The following is an 18662-nucleotide window of genomic DNA, read 5'->3' as shown; positions in this document are numbered from 1 at the left end:
AGAGCCCATTATGTGCCATGCCCATCAAGCTCAACCTCTCAGCCTAGAGGCAGAGCAAGGAACTCTCCAAGATGTTGCCGGCTCTGAGACTGTGTTACCTTTCTGGAAGTGTTATTTTTTTTCCTTCTGCTTCAGAAGTCCACTTCGTTGGTCCATTTCAAGTTGCCTCTGATCTTGAACGGTGGCTTCTCAGCGCCTTGGATCCGTCCTTGGGGAGGTTCTCACTGGTCACTTTGCGGAGGCCCCCTCAGGCCAAGAAAGCCTCCCTCACTTTGTTCCCAGTTAACCCTTGCCCTTCAGGAGGGTGAGGGGCCGCCTCCCTTGTAGTCTGTTATTACTTGCAGGTGATTAGCAGGTGGCTTCTAAGCGGAAAGAAACATTGCCGCAGGCACTGCGCTCCCATAGGCGCTTGCCATTTTGCTACAAAAGAGAAAAATCGAGTCTTTGAAGAGTATATATACACTATTCATGTCCTTAGAAAGAGAAGAATGTCTATAAAATTTCAGGAACAGTATTAGATTTTACTCCGTTATCAGAGGGCAGAACTATTGGGTTATGGCTCAGGCTGCTTTCGGAATTAAAAAGAAGCAGTTGCCATAGCTGAGCGTCCGGTCTTTTAGTAAAAGCTTATTTGAGATCTCTCTAGACACTAATCCCCCCCAACAAGTCATACTCTAGTGAGACAGAGTGTCCGTGAAATACAGTAATGGGGGCTGTGTTGAGCTGTTCTTTTTGCGGAGGGACCTAGCTTAGTGGCGGTGTACTGCATATACAACTCATTTGACCAGATGAAAGCCCTCGTCACGACCTCAGTCCTCCAGGCTCTTTTGTCACCTACACTGCTACCTTCAGATCCCCCAGGGAACATATTATATGCTTCTTTCAACATCTCGAGGTACTGTCCCCAGCCTTAAGTGAAACATTATACGTCTTTTCCACCCGGATTTCTAAACTATCGCTACCAATGCGATGTCCCATCAGAGCCGTCCCCGACTCCGCCCCCCGCAAATCCATCAGTAGATAAGTAACCAGTTCATTTTCCTGAGTCTGAAATGGCTAGCTTCTCTCCTATTATATTTCACTGAAAAATCAAAAACTCTGTCCCCCACTTTTTATGCCACATTAACATGACCACGACGTTCGATATTGGGATTCAAGGTGTGTTAGAACCACAACATAAGTGGAGTGGTTTTTTTTCCCCGCCTTGGGGCTTCCCTGGTGGCTCCAGCAATAAAAAATCTACCTGCAGTGCAGGAGACACATTCAGTCCCTGGGTCATGAAGATCCCCTGGAGGAGGTCATGGCAACACACTCCAGTACTCTTGCTGGGAAAATCCCATGAACAGAGGAGTTTGGCAGACTACAGTCCATGGGGGTCACAAAGAGTCGGGCATGACTGAGCGCACACACACACATACTCAGTCTTCCTGGGAAGGAAGCTGGTTGTGTTGAAGTAGCTGGTTGTGTAGCAGAATGGGCCAGAGAACAAATCCTCTGCCTCCTCAGGTTCTTGCCCTCTGGATTTGATTCTCTATTGTTGTTTAGTTGCTCAGTCATGTCTGACTCTTTTTCGACCCATGGATGTGCTGCGGCCCTTCAAGCTTCTGTCCATGGGATTCTCCACCCAAAAATACTGGAGTGGCTTGCCATTTCCTTCTCCAGGGGATCTTCCCAACCCAGGGATCGAACCTGCGTCTCCTGCTTGGCAGGCAGATTCTTTACCACTGAGCCACCTGGGAAGCCCTTTGATTCAGTTCTGAATGTGGAATGTGTCCCGCAGAGCATCTGGCCAACTCCATCTGTACCGGCATTGCCCCAGTGTGCCCAGACCTGCTAAAGCAGAGTCTCCAGGCCAAGAGGCTGGCATTCTGTGTTTTAACAAGTGCTCTAGATGCTTCTTTGGGTCTTGCCAGGCTGGAAAACACTGGCCCATTCATTGCTGCTTCTGGCTGGCAGGGCTGTGCCGGATCTTGGGGTTGTCTAGGGGAGTGGGCAGTGGTTTGTGTGGCTTTTGGCTCTGGCTTGACTCAGGTTGTTTTGTCCTGAGGAAATCGTGAACCCTGAACAGCAGGCTCATTTTGAAGGAACCAGGAAGAGAAGGGAGCCTGTTTAAAAAAAAAAGAAAAAAAAACCCAAAACAAAAACTGAAGGGTGCGTGCTGTTTTATTTGAGAATAACCTTAGGAGGTATAAAGTTGAAATACTCCCCAGGGCGACTGCCACTGTATTGCTTGTCTCAACATGTTTTATATGACAACAGTGATAAAGGCTGTTTCGCCAACCTGTTTAAGTCACAAAACCAAGTGGATTCTTTGTTTTTTTGCATAAGAACTGCATGTGGTTCCTATTCCCTGATAAGGTGGCTTAGAAAAGTGACCTGTTGTGATGACCTGGAAATCTTCTTGAGTATAATCCTCTAGATAGTGGTAGATGATAGTGAAGAAAATCAGGAAGCTTTGGGGTGTGCTGTGAAAAGCTGCTGGTTGTAAATATACATAAGGAAGACAGTGTGCTTTTATTACCTAGTGAATAAGGCCGGCCAGGGACCAAGGAACAATTGAAAACAGTATCTTGGATACTTAATTGAGTTTTAGATTTTCTTACCTCGCTGGATGTTGTTCTGCTGTTTGTCTAACTTGCATTTCTGCCCCGCCATCAATATACCCAAGCTGGGGCTGCAAATTATATCAGTAACCCCCCAAAAGCCATGATACTAGCCTTTCTTGTATTTGCAACACTGGATTACCATGGCAGACACAGTGTTAATTATGGAAAGCCCAAATGATAACTTGTCTATCAGAGGTGGCTCCCTTTTCCCTAGGGACAGAACTCTGATTGGAGAGAAGCTTTGTATGTAGATTTTCCTTCTAGGCTGGATGTTATAATCTGCTCTAACAGATAGCTCTTTGGCTCATGGAATGAACTGGAGGAAGCAGAAGTCCTGGCTGAAGGGGCTGCTGGACAGAGGCCCTCGTGGAGATGAACTAGACCTTCTGGTCCCAACGTGCTCATCCCAAGTGAATTGAAGACCCAAACAAGCCATTGCTCTCAAGGCCTGCTTTTGGCTTCCCCATCGTACCGGCAGAAATCCACGTTAGAACAGAGACTTGCTTGAAGTATCATCTGGTAATCGTCCTTGACAACATTCAGGATTATGCTGGGAGGGCAAACAAGTCATTCCATTGCAGCAGCGGTCATGGCAGTACATGAACCACAGCAGCTTTCCAATCAGAGCCGTGGAGGGGATAATCGCAGGAGAGAGCAGCTCACCCTCGGCAAAGGGCAAAGTCCCCTTGCCCTTTGTTTTTGGATCTGCTTCCTGTTCCTTGAATTTCTCTCCAGGATTGGAGAGCTACTACACCATCTCTAACTATTTCTGGGCTTCCTGATTCTGAAAGCTCTTGCAAAGCTAAATAATCTACCCCTTCGGTAAACATAAATCATTGTCTACCTTCTTTGCTCCTTGAGTAGACCTTTTGATATATTCATTAATTATGGCTGCTGCCCAGTGGCACAGTGATGGCTGAGTCACTGCCATGAGCATCTTTCCTGGAACGCCCCCATCTCTGACACTGAGCCTTAAAATCCAATTCAGCATTCAGGAGACTTTCTCTGCGATGGACAGCCGGATGGTACTAAAGAAAAGAAACGCACCTGGAAAGGGCAGCAGTGAGTGTGTTCGCAGGAGCGAAGGTGGGAGAGGGAAGATGCATAGAACATTGTTGCAACGATGCTGACTTAAACAAGATGCAACTGTTTCTAACCTCTGGCAAACCCCTGAAATAGGACCTTGATCCTCTCCTCCCTGGATTTGCCACCTCCATCAACAGTCCAGTTAATCACCACCCCAGCTTTTGAAGGCCAGAATGCCCATGCAGAACTGTTTAGAAATAGGCACCATGGTTCTGATTTCTAATCCTTTCCCATATTATTAAAAAAAAAAGTCCCAACAATTTTTGGTAAGTCTTGCTTAACTAATGATCCAGTCTCTTTGTGTTTGTTTTGCTCCCACATTCAGGGAGCTTTGCGGCTATGATTTTGATTTTGGAGTTTAGGCATGTTAATTAAGCCTTTGTATGAAAGCAGAAGGGTTCTGTTTCTTGTTTGTGAGTTTAATAAGATTTCGTGTTAAGAATGGCACTGAGAATCTGTCAGAATTAGCGTGGCTGCATATGTGTAGCTCAGCGCTTTGAGACCCTTGAAATGTCTGCTTTTAGGACATCAGCAGGGGGCTAATGAAAAGGCTTTGTTGATTTTAACGAATTGCAAGCCACTGTAGCCAAAATAAATATAATCTGCTTTTTGGATTAGTTGTCACAGATGATTTTACCTACTAACAGTGATTAAAGAACCCGAGTGGACCAGAAGCATTGCTGCTCTCCAGTGACTCTTGCTAAAATAGCAATAAACAGAAGTAAATAAAGACTTAGGGCATTAGTTATCTTTAATAAACAGTGACACCAAATATGCCGCGTGTGGGCGGGAAGGGGTAGGCGTGGGGGCTTAGAGAAGATCGGGCGTCATATACCTGTGTGGCGCCGGATGGTTCCAGAAACCAGAGCACTGGCTGTCAGCGCTCCTCTGCTGCAGCTGCGTCTCATCAGGAAGTGGCGAGAAACCCAGAGAAACTACCCTGGCTTCCCAGGCCCTCTCTCCAAAGCAGTCCCATTCCATCCCATTCCACTCTCATCTTCCATGGACTCTGGGACCCAGAGCTGAAATCCTGCATCTATAGGATTAGAGTATGAAAGTCAAGGAAGCGTTAATTACTTGGGTAATTGTTAACCTTCTTGCTGCAGTAATTCTACCCAGTTAATGAGCAGGAGACTAGTATCTATTCTTCCCTGTATTTCACTACCCTGGTGAAAGGAATGACTTGCCCCAACTGGCAAACCTAATCCTCAGATATCCCCAGGAACATCTGACTGCGTTTCCCTCATCACTGCTTAATTTTAACCAGAAGGGGAAAAAAAAAGACTGTGGCTGAAACCCTCTTAGGTGCAATGTGTGAGTGCTGGCTGAAAGATGCCTTTTTTTGGCAGAAAAATCATCAGATGTAAGAAGCTATGGTTTTTCCTATTTTTTATTCTTATCGAATATTTTAAATCATGCTATGGACACTTCATCGCAGATAGCAAAGCAATTGACAAACAGGGTTTTTGTTTGTTTTTTTAACCTTCTTTCTCCCCTGGAAGGTAGATATTACTGTGTTTCTTTTACAGATGCAGAAACTGGTGTGCCTAGGACCCACAGATGAGTCATGACAAGTCAAGACAATAGAACAGTGGGCTTCCAGTACCCTGGGGTAACCCAGGTGTTAGTTAAACTGTTGACTGGCCAAGAAGCACCTGCCCCCTCACAATTCCAATGATTACAATCTTACCCACAGTTAAACACCCTCAAGAACCAATAGTTGTCATTTATCAAGTTCTTACCACATGCCAGGCACTGTATTGGGAGCTTTAGAGATAACACACAATCTCATGTGCTAAGTCACTTCAGTCATGTCTGACTCTTTGTTACCCTGTGGACTATACACAGCCCTCCAGGCTTCTCTGTCCATGGGTTTCTCCAGGCAAGAATACTAGAGTGGGTTGTCATGCCCTTCTTCAGGGGATCTTCCCAACCAGGCATCAAACCCGTGTCTCTGGTGTCTCCTGCATTGGCAGGTGGAGTTCTTTACCTCTAGTGCCACCTGGGAACCCCCACACTATCTGATACCTTACAACAAATCTATTTATCCATAAATATTTATGGAGCATCCCTAGTACCACGCTCAGCAGCAGAGATACAGCAGGGAATAAAATCGATACAAATTCCTGTCCAAGTGAAATTTTTATTCCTGTGAAAGGAGTTAAGACAGTAAACACAATACATCTTTTTAAAAAAAAAAGCGATGGTCTAAAGGGATGGTCAGGGCTCCGGGGAGAGAGCAGGGGAGCTATGAGGTATATAGCAGCCCCTCCTAAGGGCTTTGCCTCTTACCTGGCAGAAAATGGGAAGCCCCAGGGTTGGGGGAGTTTAGGCAGAGGAGTGAGAATCTGTCTTACATTTTCAACCCTGAGAGATGGGAGTATTTCCTCATTTCACTGATAGAACGCAGACTGCACAGTAAAATTCAGTTAAGAAGTTGCAAGAACTTAACAGCGTGACTAAGATGCAGAGAGCATGTGATGTGTCCAAGAGACTACTGTGATCCACCTCCAGATGGAAGACATTCCTGGTGTCTGTGCAATGCCTTTCTTTTAAAAAAAAAAAACAAAAAACAAATTTCTTTTTGGTTGCATTGGGTCTTTGTTGCTTCACACGGGCCTTACCTAGGTGCGGGGAGCTGGGGCTTCTCTCTGTGGTGGCTTCTCTTGTTGCTGAGCATGGGCTCTGGGGCGTGTGGGCTTCAGTGGTTGCAGCACACAGACTCAGTAGTCATGGCTCATGGGCCCTAAAGTGTACGAGCTTCAGTAGTTGTGGTATGCGGGGTCAGTTGCTCTGTGGCATGTGGAATCTTCTGGGGTCAAGGATCAAACCCATGTCCCCTGCATTAGCAGGCAGATTCTTAACCCCGGGACCATCAAGGAAATCTCCAAATGCCTTTCTTACCATCAGAGGTAAAAATCTTGCCAATGTTGTTATATATATAAAATCTGGATTCAAAATCATGAGTAACAGGACCACTTCAGATCCCATTTGCAGCACTAAATTCAGTTTCCAGACAAGACAGCAGAACATAGCAAAATCTGTAAACTGCTCAACAGCACAGAAGCAAGAAGGGTCAGGTCTGGAATTTGAATCTAGTGCTGTGGGCCTGGCTCTGAATCTCATGCCCTGCTCATGGCATCCTGCTGCCTCTTGGGCTTTTGTAACTCCAGACACAAAGTTGCATTCAGTCAACATATACAGGGAATGAGATATTGTATGCTGCTAGCCCTGACCTGTGATCGTGACCTTTCTGTGAGGCTCCCTCTTTGAACCTCTTCCTCTGATCTCCAGACAGATCTTATGGGGTAGATTTCCAATTACCAAATGAGCGGGTATGGAAAGCCTGTAGTTGTGGAAGGCAGCAGTGCAATAAATGACACAAGGTTGCATAAAAGTCGTCATGTGGGAACTGTCCTTAGATTTCATTTGTCTTCAGGAACTTCTTTTCCAAGTCCTATATTACCAGAAGGTAATATTGATCTCATTGGATATCAGTAAAGGTCTCTTCTTTCTTGGTGAATTTGAAAGGTGAATAGGCATCATTAAATATCCTAAATTAATCCTTATGACAAATGTGAAAGGTCGTGGCCAGACAGATGCAGACATAGAGCTTTACCTACAGACGAACGTACACACACATCCACACTCAGACACAACCAGAGTTCTCTGTTTCCTGGGTCTTCTGTGCAACTCTGGTCTAAGTTATCTGGATCAAATCTATTTGTAAGAAATAACTAATCATGCTCTTTCGTGTGAGGAGCCATGACTTGCTGGGGGTGAGGCCAAATTCTAGACCTGCCTTTTTTGTGTGAGTTACCTATGTTGTTTTATTTTTATTTAATATTGGAGTGTAGTTGATTTACAATGCTGTGTTAGTTTCAAGTGTACAGCAAAGTGATTCAGCTGTCCACATATCTATTTTTTTGGAGATTCTTTTCCGGTTTGGGTTATTAGAGAATGTTAAGTAGCATTCCTTGTATAGTAGGTCCTTGTTGTTGATCTATTTTATGTATAGTAGTATGTATAGAAGGAAATGGCAACCCACTCCAGTGTTCTTGCCTGGAGAATCCCAGGGACAGGGGAGCCTGGTGGGCTGCTGTCTCTGGGGGCACACAGAGTCAGACACGACTGAAGCAACTTAGCAGCAGCAGCAGTATGTATAGAAAGTGTTACTTGCTCAGTCATGTCCAACTACCTGAGACTCCATGGCCCAGCAGACTCCTCTGTCCATGCAATTCTCTAGGCAAGAATACTGGACTGGGTAGCCATTCCTTTCTTCAGGGGATCTTCCTGACCCAGGGATCAAAACAGCATCTCCTACATTGCTGGTGGATTCTTTACCATCTGAGCCATCAGGGAAGCCCAACAATATGCTGCTGCTGCTAAGTCGCTTCAGTCGTGTCCGACTCTGCGACCCCATAGACAGCAGCCCACCAGGCTTCCCATCCCTGGGATTCTCCAGGCAAGAACACTGGAGTGGGTTGCCATTTCCTTCTCCAATGCATGAAAGTGAAAAGTGAAAGTGAAGTTGCTCAGTCGTGTCCGACTCTGAGAGACCCCATGGACTGCAGCCTACCAGGCTCCTCCGTCCATGGGATTTTCCAGGCAAGAGTACTGGAGTGGGGTGCCATTGCCTTCTCCGCCCAACAATATGTTAATCCCAAACTCCTAATTTATCCACCCCCCCACCTTTCCCCTTTAGTAACCTGGACATGCCTTTTTACATCTAAAATCTTTAGAATTTTGACGGACTAAGTAAGCAATAATTTTATAGCACAAGCACATCATTGCTCTTTTCCTTCTCTAAATTACCTTGAATTTGACCTTGTACTTTTTCTTACCCAGAATGCACAGCTATGTAAATGAATGATACACAACTTCATCTTGCTTCCTGCCAAACTTTTCCCTGAATATATTTCTGAAGTTCTCACGCACTCTGGTTCTTCCTCTTTGTAGGGTGTATGTGGCATCTGCCACCATTTCTGTGAATAACATAACAAGATGCTAGTGAGGCTCAGCCTTAGACTTATTAGAATAAAATTTAATACAAGCACTGTCTTCATTTGCCATGGAAGTCTTCCTTGGGTACCTGGCATTTTGAAGTAAGAGAAAGTAATTATCTTGTTATACAACCATACGCTGACAGGTGGGATGGACCCACAGAAAAGCTCGATTCTGCTTAAGATTCAAATTAACACCCGGGTCAGCTCTGGGGTGGTATAAAAACGTGATATTTCTCATCCCTGCAGGACGAGTTCAGGTGTGCAATGGGAATTACTCTTGTCTGATTTCGAGAGAAGAGGCCAAGCAATGCGACAGCCTAGTTATTTTCTCTCCTTGCATTTTAAAGAGAGGAATAAAAAGAATGTATTCTGGTGTATAAGTTATTGGGGAAGCAGACTTTGTTTACTAGAAAACATTGTTAACCTAGCAACAGATTTACTGTGGTTGGTGTTCAGATTTCCAAGCTGCTTTTCAACCTGAGCAGAGAGTTCTAGCTGTGTGGTCCGTCTCCTGGCCAAAGTCTGGGAACTAGGGTGCTTTTCAGTTCAAAGCCAGAAATTCTGTTCCTGGATTGATTGAGATTGTGACAAACTGAAGGTAAAAGTGTCGGTGTCACATGGATGATGTTTATTCTGTGGAGGCTCAGGATACCATCCTGTGCTTAGCAGGGGACTTGGAATCAGCACATTCTTAGCGCTGGGACAAGTAAGCACACAGACCTCTCACTTGTCCTCTTCAGAGTTATGTCAGGCTAATTCCCCATTGTTTCTTTAGTAGTTCAATGTAAATGTTTTCCTCTGACATGGAAATGTGAGAGAAGACAGTGAATTTGCACCAGTTTCTATTTGAAACTGAGATAAAAATATGCAACCGCTCATGCTGCTGTGCTGTGCTTAGTTGCTTAGTTATGTCCAACTCTTTGCAACCCCATGGACTGCAAACCGCCAGGCTCCTCTGTCCATGAGGATTTTCCAGGCAATACTGGGGTGAGTTGCCTTGCCCCCTCCAGGGGATCTTCCCAACCCAGGGGTCTAACCTAGGTCTCCTGCAATGCAGGCAGATTCTTTACCATCTGAGCCATCAGAGAAGCCCAAAAATGCTGGAGTGGGTAGCCTATCTCTTTTCCAGGGGATCTTTCCAACCCAGGAATTAAATGCGGCTCTCCTACATTGCAGGTGGGTTCTTTACCGACTGTAAGCCCACCACAGCTCATACTTGGTATTTATTATTATCATTAAATATTTTTGTGGTTTATGAAATGTTATATACTTGCTATTCATAATAAGTCTGTGATGGGAGGAATACGGCCTTCATTATCTTCATGTTACAGATTCATAAATTAAATTAGAGTTTGATTGGTCTAAGGTCACTGATCTTCCACTGGTTTTCAGATTCCCTTTTATTTTTCCCCCAGGTTGTCTTTTTTAAAATATAGGATTTCGAAAATTATATAACATTGGGTTTTACAGATTTCTTTTAGCCAACACTCAGCTTTATGGTCAGAGAAAGCGATGGCACCCCACTCCAGTACTCTTGCCTGGAAAATCCCATGGATGGAGGAGCCTAGTGGGCCGCAGTCCATGGGGTCTCGAAGAGTCAGACACAACTGAGCGACTTCACTTTCACTTTTCACTTTCATGTATTGGAGAAGGAAATGGCAACCAACTCCAGTGTTCTTGCCTGGAGAATCCCAGGGGCGGCAGAGCCTGGTGGGCTGCCATCTACGGGGTCACACAGAATCAGACATGACTGAAGCGACTTAGCAGCAGCAGCAGCTTTATGGTATATATTTATTTTATTTTAATTCAGGTTACAATTGGCTTATCACAGAAATTTGAGTTATGGAGAGGTCCCTTTAATTGCTGTCATTTTAAAAAATATCTCCTGGTAAAAAATTTAAACACTAATAAAGACATGAAGAAGACAGGAAGAGGGTTTGATGACGTTTGATTGTCAGAAGTAAGATGAGCATATAATATGTCTGTGTAGGGAAGGGGGCACAGTTTAGAACTGTGGGGATGAAGATTTGGACACTGTTTTACCCTTACAAATAGGTGGCAATGGCAGTCTCATTTTTTTATTCATCAAGATATGAAATTGAAGTAGAATGAGATGACAGAGACAGTAAGGTTTTCCTTTGAAGGGACGATAAGTCACATAATGCTTTTCCAAACTCTCTGTGTACACATAGGTGATTGTATTCATTAGTACATTTAAAATTAGTCTATTTTAAATGAAGTACATGAACTTTAAATTTCTGTATCTGAAACTATGAATTTTTCCAACAGTAAACAAAATGAACTCTCCCAGAAACTGATATTTGGAACACAGTTATAAATGCCTTTGTAGATTTTAAATTTGGCAAACCATGTTCTACCCTCATTTAAAAATAACAACTTTCAAGGGCTCATAAATAAAGTCATAAAAGGCATTTTGACATTTAAAACAAAAACAGCATTTTGATGAACTGGGTAAAAATGAATCATAGACATATGGATTACATAGTTCTTATAGTGTGCCTGAGTTCTAAAATGGAGGCAGTGAAAAATCTGGCAAAATATTTCTGGGGAATTTGCTATATATACTATATTTAAAAAGAGGTGAAGATGAACTCCAGACTGCTATGATTGCTCATGACATTGAATTTGATAACTTTCCCTTTGCGTATAAGAAATTCTTGAGAAATAGCTCAATCTGTCCTTGTGTTGTGGAAGTGAGTTTGGGAGACAGTGTATACCAATTCATTTGATCGCAGAGTTAATCAGCAAACACTTAGTGCTAGTACTTGATGAATGCCCAGCTCTGTTCTAGGAACCAACGTTACTTCTCAGAAGGCTGATGTGAACTATGGACTCGAGGGAGGGGTACCCAGTGGTAGGTCTGGGCTCTCAAATCTCTGGGTATTCCAAGTACTTTGGGATTCACCAAAGAGGCTTTTTACAGAGTTTATTTACTATGTGTCAGTCGCTGTGCTTACCACTTAACATTCATTGTCATATTTAACTGTTAGAGCTCCATAAATACAGCGATATTATTGTGTGTGTGTATGTGCTCAGTCACTCAGTTGTGTCTAACTCTTTGTTACCTCATGGACTGTAGCCCACCAGGCTCCTCAGTCCATGGGATTATCCTTGCAAGATACTGGAGTGGGTGGCCATTTCCTGCTCCAGGAGATCTTCCTGACCCAGGGATCAAATGTGTGTCTCTTGGGTCTCCCGAGTTGGCAGGTGGATTCTTTACCACTGTACCACCTGGGAAGTCCATTGGGATATTATTAGTCCCTTTTAATGGACAGGGAAACTGATGATACAGTAAGACTCAGCAAAATGAAGAGAGGGAGTGCCTTGCTAGGGGACTATGGTAGTTGGCTACTGTAGTCGGCTACGTGGGGATCTCCCAGTGACTCACACTTTCTGTATTCACACTGTGTAGTTTCTTCCCCTGTGGACCCCCCCACACCCCTGCAATCTGGACTGGCCAGATGGTTCCAGTTCTAGACTTAAGCCTTAAGCAGGCCTGGCAGCTACCACTTTTGTGGGCGTGAAAGTCTTAGGTCACCAATTTTAAAAGTCTAGCTACCCTGTTGGAGAGACCTTGTGCTGAGACCATGAGAAGAGACACATGGAGACCCTGAGACTACAGGGAGAAAGAAACAAAGAGAAACAGTGAGAGAGATTGAGATACAGCCAGCACATCACCCCAGCTGAGTCCAGCCCCAGCCCATAGGCCAGCTGAATACATGCACGTGAATGACCCTACTAGCAGGAGCGACAGAAGAATGGTCCAGCGGAGCCCCATCAGACTGGAGAGCTGTGAGAATACATTGGCAGTTGTTTGCAGTCCGGTTACTTTGAGTCGTTAGTTACAGAGCAAAGGCAGATCAAAGCAGTGGCGGAGTAGGACTCAAACCCGCCGCTCTGGTTTTAATGGATATTTGTTTCTCACCATGAGCTCACAAGTTGCTGGGGAAGTCGGAATGGAAGGAATCCAGTGACACTTGAGCACCTCTCAACATGGTTCTGCATCTGACACTCATGTATTGTGAAAAAGGAAAAAGTTAGAAGACGTTTGCATTACGTTTTAGAGAAAAAGAGAAACATATCAGTGGCCTCAGACCCATCCCTAGGGCCATTTTTGCTATGTGTACCTTTTAGTGCATGTATCAGAAAGAACATGAGCAGATGGCCCAAAATTCTTGCTCCTGATACTCTTCCTGGGCAAATGCCATGTGAATGTTTGTATTGACTTTATTGAGAATTATCAAACTAATAACAGATGCTAATGAATTCCTCTCTTTCACTTGGGAGTTTATAAAGTGAACACGGACAGGAGCTTTAAAAAGTACACAGGTGCAACACACACATATACACACGGGGGATGTTATGAACGGTGACATAAAACAAATGGTGATCAAAAGATATGAAACAGGGGCAGCATGCAGCGGGTCAGGGAGAGTTGAGGGTCCCTGGCTGGTCACACAGGGGAGCGCTTAAAAGGATCCTTTTCTGGCAAGTCCACGTTTGAAGTGATGTCATCTTTTTTATTCTCGCAACTCAATTGCTTCTCTGAAGCTCATCCTTTCCATTCTGATGAGGAGCAAAAATGTTACATCAAAGGTTAATGTTTGAATTGAGCCTGAAAGGAACAGGGAGGTGGGTGGGCGTGTGTGCACGCGCACACACAGTTAGAGAACCACAAATGACTAAAAGTTCTGAAAAGTATGATATAAAGGAAAATAACCATCTTCTGCCCCTGATGAATAGTTCACAAGATCGCCTGGAGTTTGGATATGAACTGGCACAGTGCATACCCCTGGCTGCTTCCTTGCGAAACTTGTGATGGTAAAGGGAGTCAAGATGGGCACTTCAGTCTACATGGCAAGTTCCTGCTTTGCCAAAATAGCTGTTAGTAGGTCTTCTCTCAGCATTGCCATGATGTACTAGTGTTGTTACTGTGGATCTTTCCCAATCCTCCTTTGGAAATGATCTTAAGTAGACTACCCAGGCATCCTATGTTATAGTACCACCACAGTAGTTCAGCTTCTCTTTGTAATCAAGTACACACTTACAGGGTTTTGTTTTTTTTTGTTTGTTTGTTTGTTTGTTTGTTTGTAAAGCTATATTGGCTGTTTGGGACTGAATAATGGTTAAGTTGTTTTCTGTTCTAACGCAATCTGCGTGTTGAAAAGCACGTTCGCCGTTTCTTCTTCTCCATCTCATCCACCTCCTTGAGGACAGTAGAATGTGGTTTAGTCCAGCATGTAACATCCTATGGTGACCTCTGCATGCCAAGAAAAGAGGGCATTCTTCCAGAAGCAGAGCCTAGGGGGCCCTGCTGCTTCGTGTGGCCTGTCTTTTCAAGCCGCCCCATGACATGGTGAACCAGAAGCTTCCTGGGTCCCTAGCGACCCTAGGCTCCCATCGTAGGTCTGTGAGGAGTGGTGGCTGCCTCCAGCAGCCAGACCAAGCTAGACCCAGCAAAGGGAGCAAGTTCTGAAGAACCTTCTGTGTTTACTGATGGAAACTGAAATCCACGTAGTTTCTCACACACGAGTGGTTATCCTCTTCTGCCTCCAGTTTCTTCAACTTCTATTCGGATCCTTGAATAAAGGTCTAGGGAACAGTGTGTGCGTGCATGCTCAATCACTTCAGTCATGTCCGACTCTGTGTGACCCCATGGACTGTAGCCCGCCAGGCTCCTCTGTCCATGGGATTCTCCAGGCAAGAATACAGGAGTGGGTTGCCATGCCCTCCTCCAGGGAATCTTCCTGACACAGAGATCTAACCCATGTCTTCTGAGTCTCCTGCATTGCAGATGAATTCTTTTTTGGTGGAAATAAATCTCTCCTGTCCTTTGGACATTGTTTTAGAACTAGGGTTTCTGGGCGGGAAAGGGGAAAGGGTGAATGGTATGTTCCCTGTCACTTATTTATCTGTTGAGTTTGTGTCCTCCCGGCAGGCAGCACTGATGTGACTGATGCCTCAGGGTGACTTCCTCCATGGGGTCACTGCTGCTGCACTGTTACCTTGATCACCAAGAACGCTGGCATTGAACATCCTTCTGGTTTTGCAGAGGAAGTATTTAGGGTTAATGTGCCCCCAATCAAGCCTTTCTCACGGCCAGCTAAGTGAGCCCTTCTGTAAATTGTACAATTCAGCTTTCTCGTGATTTCAGCTGACAGTTAGATGTGTTTACATGATCAAAGCCCCTTTTTTTACTGAGACATTGTATGGAAGAGTTCGCTTCTGAGAAAAGCTGAAAGTTTTAGAAAATTGCAGGACCACTAATGGTTAGAGAAATGACCTCTCAGCCTTGTGTTTAAATTATTGTGGGGGGACGAGTGAGCATTTTTACAAGTAACATTTTATTTCATTTGTGCAATGAAGCTCATATAATAATATTAAATAGGCAATGCAATGCTAGGGCCAAGTACACATAGGGATATGCCGCTAATACTAACAAAAAACCCGAGAATTTTCCTCTTCAGAAAACATTACAAATATTTGTTTATTAATCCCCTGTGTCAGAGCTGAGATTAGAACTCAAGCTTTCACCTGCCAACAGACTCATTTTATCCTCTGATGATAGCAGAGCTCATGGCAATAGCGGAATGGAAAGACAATGGAGTTTTTTCAAATGGCAGGGAGAGTTGTGATTTTTAAGGACTTGAAACTGATTTTTCTTGATCAAGACCTACCAGAATGAACTTTCTTGCTGCTTTCCCTGTTGTCATTTTCTGTTTGAAGATATAGGCTTATAGTTGGCTGTTGTTAGAATATAAAGCCTTGTGTCTTTATTCTTTCTTTCTCCTCATCCCTGGTGGCTCAGATGGCAAAGAATCTGCCTGCAATGCAGGAGGACTGGGTCTGATCCCTGGGTCAGGAAGATCCCCTGGAAAAGGGAATGGCTACCCACTCCAGTATTTTTGCCTGGAGAGCCCCATGGAGAGAGGAGCCTGGTGGGCCATGGTCCATAGTGTCACAGAGAGTCAGACGGACACAACTGAGCCACTAACACTTTCACTTTCCTCATTCCTCGAGATATAACTGTAGTCCTTTCGAAGTCACAACAGGGCAAAAACCATGTAACTAATGCTTATATTAAAGCCTCCTCAAGGTTTATAACTTCGGAATATATTGTAAAGTGCTTATCACCTGCACTATATTATTTGATAGTCACAATTGCCCTTTAAAGTTGACAGAGAGATGTTTTTATTTCCATCTCAAAAATAGTCAACAATGCTTCCCTGGTGCCTCAGTGGTAAGGGACCTGCCTGTCAATGCAGGAGACACAGGTTCAATCCCTGGTCTGAGAAGATCCCGCATGCTGTGGAGCAACTAAGCCCGTGCACCACAGCTATTGAGCTGTGCTCTAAAGCTGAGAAGCCGCAATTACTGAAGTCCACGTGCCCTGGAGCCATGCTGCACAAGAGAAGCCTCTGCAGTGAGAAGCCCGCACACTGCAACTCGAGAGGAGCCCTCACTCACCGTAACTAGAGAAAAGCCGCACAGCAACGAAGACCAAGGAGAGCCAAAAATAAATCAGTAAAATCTTAAAAAGAGAAAAAAGAAACAGTTAACAGACTCAACATGCTTGAGCGATTCTCGTGGCTACAGAGTAAGCTTAAAATACAGTCAGTGCTTGAACCTTGATCTCCTGACTCCAAAGGCACAATCTCCTGACCAAGTGGAGCAGTCATGGTACATTAAAAAAAAAACCAAAACCTAAATACTGAATATAATACTCTATATACTTTCCTTTGATCTGAGTAAAAAAAATATATAAATATGAAGACTACATATATAGAGAAATACCATACCAGTATTTTCTATGGGCATACCTTATGATTTTTAATAATTATTAAAGAAGATGTAGCACATATATACAATGGACTACCACCCAGCCATAAAAGATAATGAAACAATGCCACTGGTAGGAACACAGATGGACCTAGAGGTTGTCACGCAGAGTAATGTAAGCCAGACAGAGAAAGACAGATATCATATGATGTCACTTATATGTGTGGAAAAAAAGATACAAATGAACCTATTTCCAAAACAGAAAGAGACTCACAGATATAAAAAAACAAACTTATGGTTATTAGGAGGTTGGGTTAACAGATACACATTAGTGTATATAAAATAGAGAAACAGCAAGGATCTACTGTATAGCACGGGAACTGTACTCAATATTTTGTAATATAAGGGAAAAGAATCTCTATATGTGTGTGTGTGTGTGTGTGTGTATTTGAATCACTGTGCTATACACCTGAAACTAACATGACATCGTAAATCAGCTTCACTTCTATACTTTATTTCTGTATTTCTATAGTTATACTATAATGTTAAAAAATTATTACTGTAGCATCAGTAATATAGAACTGAACATGTAGCAGGTGCTTATTTAATAGGATTTTGTTTTATATTAAGGGCTTTCTTAGTGGCTCAGTCGGTAAAGATTCTGTCTGCAATGCAGGAGACTGCCTGCAATGTAGGAGACACAGATTTGATTCCTGAGTCAGGAAGATCCCCTGAAGAAGGAAATGGCAACCCACTCTAGTATTCTGGCCTGGAAAATTCCATGCACAGAGGAGCCTGGTAGGCTACAGTCCATGGGGTCGCAAAAGAGTAGGACAGAACTGAGTGACTAAGCCACCATTGTATATTGTTTACCAGGATGAGTATAATTACAGTTATATTTCGGGGAGACATATAAAAGAGGTTGACTTGGATTTGTGTGTATTCTCCATGTGTTTTTAAAATATAAACACATGCAGAAGTGGCGTAGGCCTTGAACTTGGGCAGGCCTAGATTTGCTTCCCACTTGTGCCACATGTAAGACTCTGGGTCTATATTTTTTCAGTTTTTTTTTTTTTTTTTTCCCACCTGTAAAATGATGATTACAGAACTTCCTAGATAAGATGGTTTCTATTGGTTAATGAATGTTGAGTATATAATAAGTGCATCATTCATAAAAAGCATTCAATAAATGGTGATTACTAACAAAAGCAACAGATGTATGGAGCTGCCGCTTACATCAAAGGTTATAGTTAAGGGTGCTCTGCTACGTGCTTCTTTGTATTAATTATGTCTTTCTTTTTGGCTGTGCTGGGTCTTATGTGTTCCACATGGTCTTTATTTAGTTGCAGTGTATGAACTTCTCATTGCCGTGACTTCTCTTGTTACAGAGCACCAACTCAGGGTGCAAGCTTCAGTAGTTACAGTTCATGGCCTTACTTGCCCCAAAGCATGTGGAATCTTCCCGGACCAGGGATCGAACCCATATGCCCTGCATTGGCAGGTGGATTCTTACCCACTGGACCGCCAGGGTAGTCATGATACATGCTTCTTAATGTGGGTGTGCCTACAGTCTCGTAATTTTCTTAGTAAATATCTTTGTAGCTTATCTTTTTTTCCAGGGCTCCATTTTTCATAATATGCATATGTGAGTTTTTAACAAAGTTGCAGTCCTGTGGTGGAGTGCCTCAGTTCATATATTTGGTTTGCTCCAGGTCAAATAGAGCCTCTGTGCAGTCAGTGATGTATAATACACCTCACCATAACGAGCAATGTATTGTCTGCCTGGTTTCCTGCCATCAGGAGTAGAATAGTGTTCTGTCACACTTACTCACTGGTACTCTATGTATTAGGAATGCCAGAATTTCATCTTCTGTTCAGTCCTGTGACTTGTGCGGAATGAATGCGGACTGTTTTCGTAAGGGCAAGGCCTTTGTGACAAGACCATGAAAGTTTCAAGGAAGGTTGGTAATGATGGATTTTCTTTTTATCCATTGGAGTGCTTGTAGTAAAACTAATGAATGGAAAGGACTGAGCATTTTCAATTAGCTGCATATAGTAAAATCCTAAAAATAATTAGTGGCTGAGATGGTGTGTAGTTATTTTAAAATACTGTTTCTAGTTTGTAAAATCTTGCTTTAGTTTGCTTTGGAATCAAGCCATTTGG

General features: G+C 43.5%; 1 protein-coding gene and 1 non-coding gene across 5 annotated transcripts in view; one reads left to right on the top strand and one right to left on the bottom strand.

The window, feature by feature from the left end:
• Nucleotides 1-18662, top strand: part of ESRRG (estrogen related receptor gamma) — a 703351-nt gene that overhangs the window by 222442 nt on the left and 462247 nt on the right. The window lies entirely within an intron of this gene.
• TRNAG-GCC (transfer RNA glycine (anticodon GCC)) lies at nucleotides 1669-1739 on the bottom strand. Its single transcript has one exon. It is a non-coding gene; the product is annotated as a tRNA-Gly (tRNA).

The sequence above is a fragment of the Bos indicus genome, chromosome 16 (assembly GCF_029378745.1).
Source record: "Bos indicus isolate NIAB-ARS_2022 breed Sahiwal x Tharparkar chromosome 16, NIAB-ARS_B.indTharparkar_mat_pri_1.0, whole genome shotgun sequence".
NCBI lineage: Eukaryota > Metazoa > Chordata > Mammalia > Artiodactyla > Bovidae > Bos > Bos indicus.
Note: the sequence above shows the minus strand (reverse complement) of the source record. Positions and strands in the feature narration are given on the sequence as shown.